At 38.3% G+C, this 14848-nt stretch overlaps 1 pseudogene; it reads left to right on the forward strand.

Annotated features, from left to right (window-relative positions):
- On the forward strand, window positions 496-976 carry LOC106502875 (annotated as a pseudogene).

Consider the following 14848-nt stretch of genomic DNA (forward strand, 5'->3'; position numbering starts at 1 on the left):
AGCTCAAGCTGAATAAAACAAGAGAAAATAAATCAAACAAGCAACAAAAAAAATGTAGTAGTAACTCTGTGTGAGATATAATGTACAGATAGTGAATATATTCAGGGTATTTCCCCTCATTTTCCCTTTTACCCTTTCACTGTAACAGCTATTTTCAGAAATGTTTCCCCCCGTGTTGGACCACTCTATTGGCAGCAAAAGTGAAAAGGAATTGTCTCTCTAACATGGCCTACAGGCCTTGCATGGGGATTTGGTGGTGGTAAAGAATTAGATGGCAAAGAATCTGCCTGTAATGTGGGAGACTCAGGTTTGATCCCTGCGTTAGGAAGATCCCCTGGAGAAGGGCATGGCTACCTACTCTAGTATTCTCACCTGGAGAATTCCACAGACAGTCCATTGGGTCTCAAAGAGTTGGACACAACTGAGACACTAGCACCTTCACTTTTCCAGGCCTTGCAGACACTGCCAGCCCACAGCCTCCTGTGCTGCACAACCATGGTCAGTCCCCATAAGTTCTTTGATATTGCCATTGACAGCCAGTCCTTCTGCTGCATCTCTTTCAAACTTTCAAAGACAGCAGAAAACCTTCATATTCTGAGCACTGGGGCGAGAGGATTTAATTATAAAAGATCCTGCCTTCACAGAATAATTTTTATAATTATATGCCAGAGCAGAGCCTTTACATGCCATAAAGGCACTAGTGGTAAGTTCATCTATGGGGAGAAAATTTATGAAAAATTCATCCTGTAACATATGGGTCTGAGTACCTTGTCCATGGCAAACATTGGCCCCTAGACAAACAGTTTCCAGTTTTTTATGTGCATTATCAAGACTGACTGGTTGAATGGCAAGCTTGTAGTCTTTGGCAAAGTGAAAGAAAGCATGAATATTGTGGAAGCTGTGGTGTGCTTTGAGTCCAGGAATGGCAAAACAATGGTAAAAGAAGATCACCATTGCTGACTGTGGACAAATCTAATACATTTGACTTCTGCTTTGTCTTAACCATCAAAACATCCCTTTTATAGCTCATGAGAGCACCCCTTCAATTCCATATGCTAAAAATATCCTATAAACTTTGTTCTCATTGCAGTTCTTTGAGTTCCATATTTTCCTTATCTTTCTCAAAGTTTATCTGTATTACAGACTTAAGTTTATGATTATGAAATAAAAGCCAAACAAAACAAAAACACTAGTTTCAAAAGATTTTAAGAAGTAAGTATTATTGGCTCTGTTTGGCTCCCATTCCACTGCTCAAATAATTCACTGTCTTCTGTAGGCAGCATGTATGTCTTCTTATTTTTGCCATTGTTCTTGTTTTTTTTGTTATAAATTTATTTATTTTCAGTTCAGTTAAGTTCAGTCACTCAGTCGTGTCTGAATTTTTGTGACCCCATGAATTGCAGCACACCAGGCCTCCCTGTTCATCACCAACTCCCGGAGTTCACTCAGACTCATGTTCATCGAGTCAGTGATGCCATCCAGCCACCTCATCCTCAGTCGTCCCCTTCTCCTCCTGCCCCCAATCCCTCCCAGAATCAGAGTCTTTTCCAATGAGTCAACTCTTTGTATGAGGTGGCCAAAGTACTGGAGTTTCAGCTTCAGCATCATTCCTTCCAAAGAAGTCCCAGGGATGATATCCTTCAGAATGGACTGGTTGGATCTCCTTGCAGTCCAAGGGACTCTCAAGAGTCTTCTCCAACACCACAGTTCAAAAGCATCAATTATTCGGCACTCAGCCTTCATCGCAGTCCAACTCTCACATCCATACATGACCACGGGAAAAAACATAGCCTTGACTAGACGGACCTTAGTCGGCAAAGTAATGTCTCTTCTTTTGAATATGCTATCTAGGTTGGTCATAACTTTTCTTCCAAGGAGTAAGCGTCCTTTAATTTCATGGCTGCAGTTACCATCTGCAGTGGTTTTGGAGCCCAAAAGAATAAAGTCTGACACTGTTTCCACTGTTTCCCCATCTATTTCCCATGAAGTGATGGGACCAGATGCCATGATCTTCGTTTTCTGAATGTTGGCTTTAAGCCAACTTTTTCACTCTCCTCTTTCACTTTCATCAAGAGGCTTTTTAGCTCCTCTTCACTTTCTCCCATAAGGGTGGTGTCATCTGCATATCGGAGGTTATTGATATTTCTCCCAGCAATCTTGATTCCAGCTTTTGTTTCTTACAGCCCAGCGATTCTCATGATGTACTCTGCATAGACGTTAAATAAGCAGGTTGACAATATACAGCCTTGACACACTCCTTTTCCTATTTGGAACCAGTCTGTTTTTCCATGTCCAGTTCTAACTGTTGCTTCCTGACCTGCATACAGATTTTTCAAGAAGCAGGTTAGGTGGTCTGGTATTCCCATCTCTTTCAGAATGTTCCACAGTTTATTGTGATCCACACAATCAAAGGCTTTGGCATAGTCAATAAAGCAGAAATAGATGTTTTTCTGGAACTATCCTGCTTTTTCCATGATCCAGCAGATATTGGCAATTTGATCTCTGGTTCCTCTGCCTTTTCTGAAACCAGCTTGAATATCAGGGAGTTCAAGGTTCACGTAGTGCTGAAACCTGGCTTGGACAATTTTGAGCATTACTTTACTTGCATGTAAGATGAGTTCAATTGTGCGGTAGTTTGAGCATTCTTTGGCATTGCCTTTGTTTGGGATTGGAATGAAAACTGACCTTTTCCAGTCCTGTGGCCACTGCTGAGTTTTCCAAATTTGAAGGCATATTGAGTGTAGCATATTCACAGCATCATCTTTCAGGATTTGAAACAGCTCAACTGTAAATCCATCACCTCTACTAACTTTGTTTGTAGTGATGCTTTCTAAGGCCCACTTGACTTCACTTTCCAAGATGTCTGGCTCTAGATTAGTGATCACATCATCATTATTTACTTTACAATATTGTATTGGTTTCGCCATACATCAACATGAATCTGCCATAGGTATACACATGTTCCTCATCCTGAACCCCCTTCCTCCTCCCCGTTCCATCTCTCTGGGTCATCTCAGTGCACCAGCACCAAGCATCCAGTATCATGCATCAAACCTGGACTGGCGATTCCTTTCATATATGATATTATACATGTTTCAATGCCAGTCTTCCAAATATTCCCACCCTCTCCCTCTCCCACAGAGTCCAAAAGACTTCTATACATCTGTGTCTCTTTTGCTGTCTCACATACAGGGTTATCATTACCATCTTTCTAAATTCCATATATATGCGTTAGTATACTGTATTGGTGTTTTTCTTTCTGGCTTACTTCACTCTGTATAATAGGCTCGTTTCATCCACCTCATTAGAACTGATTCAAATGTATTCTTTTTAATGGCTGAGTAATACTCCACTGTGTATATGTATCACAGCTTTCTTATCCATTCGTCTGCTGATGGACATCTAGGTGTTTTTTGTTTTTGTTTTTGTTTTTTTTTTCATTGTTATCAATTTAGCTACTCTATGTCTGCTGATTTGAGAATTTAGTTCACTTTAATTTAAAGAAATACATACAGATGGCTAACAAACACATGAAAAGATGCTCAACATCACTCATCATCAGAGAAATGCAAATCAAAACCACAATGAGGTACTACTTCACTCCAGTCAGAATGGCTGCGATCCAAAAGTCTACAAGCAATAAATGCTGAAATGGGAGTGGAGAAAAGGGAACCCTCTTACTCTGCTGGTGGGAATGCAAACTTGTACAGCCACTATTGAGAACAGTGTGGCGATTCCTTAAAAAACTGGAAGTAGAACTGCCTTATGACATAGCGATCCCACTGCTGGGCATAACACCGAGGAAACCAGAACTAAAAGAGACATGAGTACCCCAATGTTCATTGCAGCACTATTTATAATAGCCAGGACATGGAAGCAACCTAGATGTCCATCATCAGATGAATGGATAAGAAAGCAGTGGTGCATATACACAATGGAGTATTACTCAGCCATTAAAAAAGAATACATATGAATCAGCTCTAATGAGGTGGATGAAACTGGAACGTATTATACAGAGTGAAGTAAGCCAGAAAGAAAAAAACACCAATACAGTATACTAACGCATATATATGGAATTTAGAAAGATGGTAACGATAACCCTGTATGTGAGACAGCAAAAGAGACACAGATGTATAGAAGTCTTTTGGACTCTGTGGGAGAGCAAGAGGGTGGGAATATTTGGGAGAATGGCACTGAAACATATATAATATTATATATGAAATGAATCACCAGTCCAGATTCGATGCAGGATACAGGATGATGGGGGCTGGTGCACTGGGATGACCCAGAAGGATGGTATGGGGAGGGAGGTGGGAGGGAGGTTCAGGATGAGGAACACGTGCACACCCGTGGCAGATTCATGCTGATGTATGGCAAAATGAATACAACATTGTAAACTAATTAGCCTCCAATTAAAATAAATTTATATTAAAACAACAACAAACATTTATATGGAGGTACATCCTTTTCTTAACATACTAGATTTAACACTCCTAGAAAAATTCATTAAATTATATTCAAGTAAACTGAATGATTGTGAAAAAAATAAAATAAAAACATAAAATAAAAAAAAAGAAATTACTCAAATAAATGCTTCTATTGGCATTTGGTTCATCATTTTCTGACTAATTTGTAGTTCCTCTCTGTACTTTTCTTCTTCTCTTGCTCTTCCCCTTTGTGGTATCATGGCTATCTTTAGTGGCATGCTTAGATTTCTTTATCCTTTTTGTATCTATTATAGTTCTTTTGCTTTGCTCAGTGCAGATCAGTTGCTCAGTTGTGTCCGACCCTTTGCAACCCCATGGACTGAAGCACCTCAGGCTTCCCTGGCCATCACCAACTCCTGGAGCTTTCTCAAACTCATGTCCGTCAAGTCAGTGATGCCATCCAAAGAACTTATCTTCTGTTTTTTCCTTCTCCTGTCTTCAATCTTTCCCAGCATCAGGGTCTTTTCCAGTGAGTCATTTCTTCATATTAGGTGGCCAAAGTATTGGAGCTTCAGTTTCAGGTAAACATCATTTTGCTTTGTAGTTACCACAAAGAGTATATACAGTAACATATGTAAAGCAATATATTTTATGTTGATCACAGTGTCAACTTGAAATGTAAAGGAACATACATGTTGAAAATGAAAGGATGGAAAACGATATTTTATACAAATGGAAACCAATATAAAGCTGAGGTAGCTATACTTATATCAGACCAAATACAATTTAAAACACTGACTGCAAAAAAAAAAAAAAAAAAAAAAATCCACAAGAACATTGCTTAGTGAGAAAGAGATTAATCTAACAGAAGGATATGACATTTTGTAGTATATGTATGGAAACAATATAAAAGCTCCAATATAGGAGCAACTAAATATAAAATAAACATTCAGTTCAGTTCAATTCAGCTCAATCACTCAGTCCTGTCCGACCAGTTGCGATCCCATGAATCACAGCACGCCAGGCCTCCCTGTCAATCACCAACTCCCAGATTTCACTCAAACTTAAGTCCATCAAATCAGTGATGCCATCTAGCCATCTTATTCTCTGTTGTCCCCTTCTCCTTCTGCCCCCAATTCCTCCCAGCATCAGGGTCTTTTACAATGAGTCAACTCTTTGCATGAGGTGGCCAAAGTACTGGAGTTTCAGCTTTAGCATCAGTCCTTCCAAAAAACACCCAAGACTGATGTCCTTTAGAATGGACTGGTTGGATCTCCTTGCAGTCCAAGGGACTGTCACGAGTCTTCTCCAACACCACAGTTCAAAAGCATCAATTCTTCGGTGCTCAGCTTTCTTGGCAGTCCAACTCTCGCATCTGTACATGACTACCAGAAAAACCATAGCCTTGTCTAGATGGCCCTTTCTTGGCAAAGTAATGTCTCTGCTTTTTAATATGCTATCTAGGAAAGCTAATATAACTTTTCTTCCAAGGAGTAAGTGTCTTTTAATTTCATGGCTGCAATCACCATCTGCAGTGATTTTGGAGCCCCAGAAAATAAAGTCTGACACTGTTTCCATTGTTTCCCCATCTATTTCCCATGAACTGATGGGACCAGGTGCCATGATCTTCGTTTTCTGAATGTTGAGCATTAAGCTAACTTTTTCACTCTCCTCTTTCACTTTCATCTAGAGGCTTTTTAGTTCCTCTTCACTTTCTGCCATAAGAGTAGGTGCTGGGGTCCAGCCCCGGTGGATCCAGGGTAATTCAAAGGTGGGGATGGAATCGGCATCCTGGAAAAAACTTATTTAATTACAGATATAGAAAGAGATTGGAAACGGATAGTGTAGTAGGAAAACTAACGGAGAAAAAGAGGCTGAATAAGTGGTTTACATGGAATACCAATCACCACCTACGTAGGCCACAGGCGTCTTTCCATTCTCCCGAAGGAGAGGAGGCACTGAGGCCTCCCCGGTCCGATCTCAGAAGCCCAGGCAGAATTAGCAGGCTTGATGGGTACACATTTCAGATGGGAATTCAGCCAGGAAAGCAGGGAGCAAGAAAGAAACGACACGGGGGAATCAGTCATTCCAGAAACTGATCTGATTTCTTTATATTTCAGGTTTGTTTATATACCTTTTTGTTATACATAGGGATGAACACAGAGTTACGCGGGGGTCAGCAGACCTGACCCTTGTCACAATTACGTGCTTCATATACAATTATGCAAAGGTCTTATGGGATTTTACATCATCTTCTAGCCATGAGGTCTGCTGACATTTTATGGCCCTTTCTGATACCGGTCAGTTAACCAGAAAACTTATTTTTCCAGGGTGATTTTTTTCTTAAATCAGGTGCCACCCTCCAAATAAAGTTGCATTCCTATAAAGTGAGGGTGTAGTGAGTTACAATCAATAAAGGAATTTACTTAACCTAAGGTTTAACATGATTAATCTTAAAGGTTAATACTTATTTCTCCTATATGCTAGTTATATTCATTATAAGGGCAGGGATATGGAGATTTAGCAGCAAATATTGGCTCAACAAATGTAAACCCTTCACCAATGTTCCCCTTAAGATCTATTTTGTCTTAAGATAGTGATAAAGTTACATTTGTACATAGCATAGTGATTTATAGTGATTTATAACAAAGTACAGTGATCTATAACAATAGAGAAAATTCATTAACTCAAAAAGTCTAGTATTGCTAACATCAAAAAACTACTATATTTCCTTTTCTATTTTCCAAATACATTGATTAATATATTCCTAGGTGCCTAAGGATATGGAGGCCTGGTGGCAATCATTGACTCATCAATGAATAAAGCCCTATGCTAATACTCCAAACTCTCTGTGCTGTTTATGGTTGAGAGGTTGTCACACAAGCTAGTCTGTCAGCAGAGAGGTTTGGCCTGAGACACCCTTGTCACACCCAGGGCAGGGAATTAACAGTAATTACTGGCACGACAAATGAAAAAACCCTTCACCAATATAATTCCTAATCAACCCACTAATACTATACTAATGATCTTCTAACTTCTTAAAAGAGTCTGTATTTAGAAAGTTTTAAAATATCCCATGCCTCTCACAGTTGGGAGGCTGTAAACAATCACATGCGGCCGGACGAACCTGCTCAGGCAGGCCAGAGAACCTTCAGAGTTCGTAAGTTGAAACACTCTTGTCACGCCCAGGAATTTTTGCTAACTTGTAGCTGCAAGTTAACTCCTTCTCCAAAAGAAATGGTTATGGGGGAGAGCCCCCCATAAAGTACTCTGGTTTTGGGGGTAGATGCTTGGGAACAGGGGGTTTCCTGAGGCTTGATCACGCCTTTGTCTATGCCAAGCTTCCTTCCTCATGACCTTTGCCATGGGCAGAGTTCCTCACGCTGGCAGGTAGTGTCATCTGAATATCTGAGGTTACTGATATTTCTCCCAGCAATTCTGATTTCAGCTTGTGCTTTTTCCAGCCCAGCGTTTCTCATGGTGTACTCTGCATATAAGTTAAATAAGCAGGGTGACAATATACAGACTTGAGGTACTCCTTTTCCTATTTGGAACCAGTCTGTTGTTCCATGTCCTGTTCCAGCTGTTGCTTCCTGATCTGCATATAGGTTTCTCAAGAGGCAGGTCAGGTTGTCTGCTATTCCCATCTCTCTCAGAATTGTCCAAAGTTTATTGTGATCCACACAGTCAAAAGATTTGGCATAGTCAATAAAGCAGAAATAGATGTTTTTCTGGAACTCTCTTGCTTTTTCCATGATCCAGCGGATTTTGGCAATTTGATCTCTGGTTCCTCTGTCTTTTCTAAAACCAGCTTGAACATCTGGAAGTTTACGGTTCATGTATTGCTGAAGCCTGGCTTGGAGAATTTTGAACATTACTTTACTAGCGTGTGAGATGAGTGCAATTGTGCGGTAGTTTGAGCATTCTTTGGCATTGCCTTTGTTTGGGATTGGAATGGAAACTGATCTTTCCAGTCCTGTGGCCACTGCTGAGTTTTCCAAATTTGCTGGCATATTGAGTGCAGCACTTTCACAGCATCATCTTCCAGGATTTGAAACAGCTCAACTGGAATTCCATCACCTCCACTAGCTTTGTTCGTATTGATGCTTTCTAGGGCCTACTTGACTTCACATTGCAGATTGTCTGGCTCTAGGTGAGTGATCAAACCATCGTGATTATCTTGGTCATGAAGATCTTTTTTGTACAGTTCTTCTCTGTATTCTTGCCACCTCTTCTTAATATCTTCTGCTTCTGTTAGGTCCATACCATTTCTGTCCTTTATCGAGCCCATCTTTGTATGAAATGATCCCTATGTATCTCTTATTTCTTGAAGAGATTTCTAGTCTTTCCCCTTCCCACTTACATCAATTGATTGATAATCCAAAAAGAAAATCAGTGAGAAAATATCAGTATTAAGTCAGATGAACTTAACATACATCATTTGTAGCTTACATTAAAAAAAAAAAAAACAGCAACTGTATAGTTGAAGGGTTCCTTTAGATTAAAAGGAACAATGGCAAGATAAACAGTAGTGATTTTAGAAACCATAATTTAGAATACAATGCAAAATTTTTAAAATGTTTATCCACTTTAATGAAAGCACAATAGATTTTATACTAGTACTACTAGACTATAATATGCCACAACATTAAGAATATGAATCTAAATTTGATCACAGAAACAGTTTACTGTTAATATAATTAGATCATTTTAAATGATTATTTTGAATTAATAGATTTTGTTCAAAAGCAAGACCCCTGTGTTTACTGCAGTGCAAAGCTCTGATGAAAGACACTGAAATATTTATCAACATGAAAGAAAGCTGGGAGCAAAACAATGCATACATCACAGAGCTATAGGTATGAAATTGATTGTCAGGTTTCAAATTTTGGAGGGATATAGTAAGAATTTTTCATCCTGTCAATAAATGTTTATTGAGTGCCAACGAAGTGCCAGTAAATCTCTAAAGACTCCAAGGACAGCTCTTCAAAAGCACACATGCACCCGCACATGTGCACATACACACACACACACACACACACACACACCACACAAACACACACTGTTCCAGGTTTCATGAAACATATATTCTAGTAAAATTATCATGTAAATAACCATGTCAGTCAAGTACAGAGAATTTTTATACTGATAACATTAGAAAGTCATCATATAATTCAACTATGGCATTATATAGGTGAACAAAATAAAATGAATATTACAAAGGGAGTGATGTATGAGAATGTATGTCTTCTGAAATCGAGATCAAAAGAAAATGAACAAGCCAAAAAAAAAAAAAAAAGAGAGAATGTTTTCTATAATTTTGATTTTGTCTTCCAATTTTATTGAGATGTAATTAACATACAGCGCTATAAAAATTTAAAGTACACAGTGTAATTATTTGATGTACATATTTGTGCTAGGCAGAAACTTCCTTTGTTTTTTTCAGTCAAAATAAAAGATACATTTTTTCTTTTTACCAATAACTTTATTGAACAATGTTATTATTGTTTTTCCCCACTATCTTCAGCCATTTTTCAGGAAACTTCATAATTCTTCCCAAAATTTTTTACGTTTTGAACAAAAAACTGTTCCAGGTCCCATTTATAGTATTTCAGGGAATTAAATTTTTTTGCAACAACAGAATTTTGTAAACACTGAGATAAAAGAACATCTGAAGGTGCAATGTCAGGCAAACACAAAGTCTGAATCAGAACTTCCCAGTCAAGTTGCAAATTTTTTGCTTAGTCATCAAAGAAACATGTGTTCTTGCATTGTCCTCATAGAAGATTATGTATTTTCTGCTAATTCTGGATGCTTTACACCAAGTTCTGTTTTCAATTAGTCTAATTGGGAGCAGTAATTTTTGGAACTAATCATTTGGTTTTTAAAAAGAATTTCATAATAGAGGACTTTCTTCCAATTCCACCATATACACAGCATCACTTTCTTTAGATAAAGATTAGCATTTGGCATGGTAGATGGTGGTTCCTTTCTCTTGCCCCATGATCTCTTCCATTCCACATTATTGTACAGTATCCACTTTTCTTCACCTGTCGCAGTTTGTTTTAAGAACGGAATACTCAGGGGACTTCCCTGGTCGCTCAGTGGTTAAGACTCTGAACTTCCAATGCAAGGGAACACAGGTTTGATCCCTGATCTGGGAACTAAGATCTTGCATGCTACGAGCTGCACCCCACCCCCCCCAAAAAATAATAAAACATTTTGGTTACATTTCAGTAGAGAATCACATGTAGAAATATAGTCAAGATTTTTTTTTTCACTTCATTTATGTGAAATCGAAGCATCAAAGCTCTTACAAATTATTTTTAGTGCTTAATTTGGGTATATTGAGTGTGCCAGCTATCTCCTGTGTGGTATAATATTGACTGTTCTCAATTAATGTTTCCATTTGATCAATATAAACTTCAACTGGTCTACCATACAATGGAGGATTGTCCAGCAAGAACTCTCCAACATGAAACTTCAAAACCACTTTTGAGACATTTAACACAGCATCTTCTCCATACATGGCACAAATCTTTTTTTTTATTTTATTTTACTTTTGTTTTTACATTTCTTGAAATAATAAATAATAATATGCCAATACGCAAATGTTACTTTTTTCTTTCACCTTCAGTATAAAGTGGTTATACAAAAATTCATCAATTTTCATAAGCTTTTTTAAAAATTATCTCTGGCATTATATGATCTATATACAATTATACATTATACAATCTATATACAGCTGTCATGATACAATCTAACAAAATTGTTTAAAAACAAGTTAAAGACAACTAATTACTGGTAGAGTCATCTTATGAAAAAAATAAAAATGAACTAAAATTTTGGTGAACCCAATACCATAAAATGATTTTAACAGTAAGTTAAGAAGCATCTATCATCTCACATAAATAAAAAGTTAAATAGAAAAACGTTTTGGGAGGTTAAGAATTCTTAGGATATACTCTGAACAATTTTTTAATGTAATATACAGCAGTGTTATTTATATTTATCTTGCTGTACATTATCCACTAGTACTTATTTATATTATAACTGGAAGTTAGTGCCTTTTGCTTGTCTTCATCCAGTTCCCACTGCCCCATTCCTCACCTCTGGTAACTAAGAATATGGTCTCTTTTTCTATGAGATCACTTGCTTTCTTTTTGAAATATAATTGATCAACAACACTGGGTTAGTTCCTCATACAAAACACAGTAATTGAATAAGTTTATAAAAAATGATTATCACCATCAGTCTATGTACAATCTGTTCCTGATCAAAAGTATTACCCAGTATCTGACTATATTCCCCACACTCTACATTTTATGTTTGTAACATTTAATTTGCAGCTACATGTATGTACTTGTCAACTACAAATTGGCACCTACCGAGGGCATTGCCAATGACTGAACTGTAAAGGCATTTACCATCTGCCATGGAGATTGAACCCAATGCTGCTATAGCTGTTGACCTTCAACAACCCCTGAAGGAGTTCAGGGTGGAGTGAGGCACTCTGTGCTCCAGGAAATCTGGTGGGTCAGGTCTTTAGATAGTTGGATGTTTCTAGGAGCAGATTTCATGACGAGGATTTTTGCATCTCCTCATATCTAGAGTTCAGTTCAGTTCAGTGCAGTTGCACAGTCATGTCCGACTCTTTCAACCCCAAGAATCGCAGCATGCCAGGCCTCCCTGTCAGTCACCAACTCCTGGAGTTTACTCAAATTCATGTCCATCAAGTCGGTGATGCCATCCAGCCATCTCATCCTCTGTCGTCCCCTTTTCCTCCTACCCCCAAACCCTTCCAGCATCAGAATCTTTTCCAAGGAGTCAACTCTTCACATGAGGTGGCAAAAGTCCTGGAGTCTCAGCTTTAGCATCATTCCTTTCAAAGAACACCCAGGGCTGATCTCCTTCAGAATGGACTGGTTGGATCTCCTTGCAGTCCAAGGGACTCTCAGGAGTCTTCTCCAACACCACAGTTCAAAAGCATCAATTCTTCGGTGTTCAGCTTTCTTCACAGTTCAATCCTCACATCCATACTGGAAAAACCATAGCCTTGACTAGACGGACCTTTGTTGGCAAAGTAATGTCTCTGCTTTTCAATATGCTATCAAAGTTTGTCATAACTTTCCTTCCAAGAAGCAACTGTCTTTTAATTTCATGGCTGCAGTCACCATCTGCAGTGATTTTGGAGCCCCCCAAAACAAAATCTGACACCGTTTCCACTGTTTCCCCATCTATTTCCCATGAAGTGATGGGACCAGATGCCATGATCTTCATTTTCTGAATGTTGAGCTTTAAGCCAACTTTTTCACTCTCCTCTTTCACTTTCATCAAGAGGCTTTTTAGTTCCTCTTCACTTTCTTCCATAAGGGTGGTGTCATCTGCATATTTAAGATTATAGATATTTCTCCCAGCCATCTTGATTCCAGCTTTTAATTCTTTGAGGCCAGCATTTCTCATGATGTACTCTGCATTTAAGTTAAATAAGCAGGGTGACAATATACAGCCTTGACATACTCGTTTTCTTATTTGGAACCAGTCTGTTGCTCCATGTCCTGTTCTAACTGTTGCTTCCTGACCTGCATACAGATTTCTCAAGAGGCAGATCAGGTGGTCTGGTATTCCCATGTCTTCCAGAATTGACCATAGTTTCTTGTGATCCACACAGTCAAAGGCTTTGGCATAGTCAATAAAGCAGAAATAAATGTTTTTTCTGGAATTCTCTTGCTTTTTCTGTGATCCAGCAGATGTTGGCAATTTGATCTCTGGTTCCTCTGCCTTTTCTGAAACCAGCTTTAACATCTGGAAGTTCACAGTTCACGTATTGCTGAAGCCTGGCTTGGAGAATTTTGAGCATTACATTACTAGTGTGTGAGATGAGTGCAATTGTGTGGTAGTTTGAGCATTCTTTGGCATTGCCTTTCTTTGGGATTGGAATGAAAACTGAACTTTTCCAGTCCTGTGGCCACTGCTGATTTTTCCAAATTTGCCGGAGTATTTAGTGCAGCACTTTCACGGCATCATCTTTTAGGATTTGAAACAGCTCAACTGTAAATCCATCACCTCCACTAGCTTTGTTCGTAGTGGTGCTTCCTAAGGCCCACTTGACTTCACATTCCAGGATGTCTGGTCGAAGTGAGTGATCACACCATTGTAATTATCTGGGTCATGAAGATCTTTTTTGTACAGTTCTTCTGTGTATTCTTGCCACCTCTTCTTAATATCTTCTGCTTCTGTTAGGTCCATACCATTTCTGTCCTTTCTAGAGCCCATCTTTGCATGAAATGGAAGTTCCCTTGGTATCTCTAATTTTCTTGAAGAGATTTCCAGTCTTCCCCATACTGTTGTTTGAGAAGCAGTAAATCCCTTCATGGTGACATCAGATCCTCCTGACTAACAAAAATCCTTTTATAAAATATGTGCTTCATGTTAGTGAACGCCCCCTTCACCAAAACCTTCTGTATTGACTTTCCCCCACTGCCACTTTGGAACAGTCTCTCAGAGCTATTAGACATGCTGCCTCCCAGGCTGCAGTCCTCATTTTGCCCCCCAACAAAACTTAGTTCACAACTCTCAAGTTGTACATCTTTTTTGAGTCGACATACTTCTTAATATCTTTCATCTATTTTTTTTGTCCTCTACCTCCCACCCTCTGGCAAAAGTGAGAGCATACAGTATGTGTTTTTACCTGTTTGAGTTATTTCACTTAGTTTAACACCCTATATGTCCATGAATGATGTAAACAAAGGCAATATTTTATTTTATGGCTAAGTAATATTTCATTGTATACTGCTTCAGTGTCTTGACTATTGCTGCAATGGACACGTAACTTTTCTAATTAATGTTTTTGTTTCTTGAATAAGCACAAAGATATGGAAGTACCAGATCATATAGCGTTTCTATTTTAATTTTTTTGAGGAATATATATGCTGTTTTTCATAGTTGCTACATCAACACACATCCCCACTAACAAAACTTGAGGATTCTCTTTTCTCCTCATCAACACATTTTTTTTTTGTCTTTTTGATAAATATTCATTCTGAAAGGTATGAAGTTGTCTCAAATATTGATTTTCACATTCCTGATGATTAGGGATGCTTACAATGTTTTCATGTGTATGTTGGCTCTCTGTCTGTCTTCCTTGGAAAAAATATCTATTCAGATCCTTTCTCCATTTATATTTGGGGGTTTTATTTGCTTTTGATGTTGAGTTGCATAAGTTCCTCTTATATTTTGGATATCATTCCTTTAATGAATATATCATTTACAAATATCTTGTCCCTTCAGTAGGCTTTTGTTTTTTTCTGAATAGTTTTCCTTCACTGTGTAAAACTTTTTAGTTTGATTTAGTCCCACTAGTTTAATTTTTGGGTTCCCTTACTTGAGGAGATATTCACAAATTATTTTGAAGACCTATG

This window comes from Capra hircus, chromosome 15, assembly GCF_001704415.2.
Source record: "Capra hircus breed San Clemente chromosome 15, ASM170441v1, whole genome shotgun sequence".
NCBI classification, from domain to species: Eukaryota; Metazoa; Chordata; class Mammalia; order Artiodactyla; family Bovidae; genus Capra; species Capra hircus.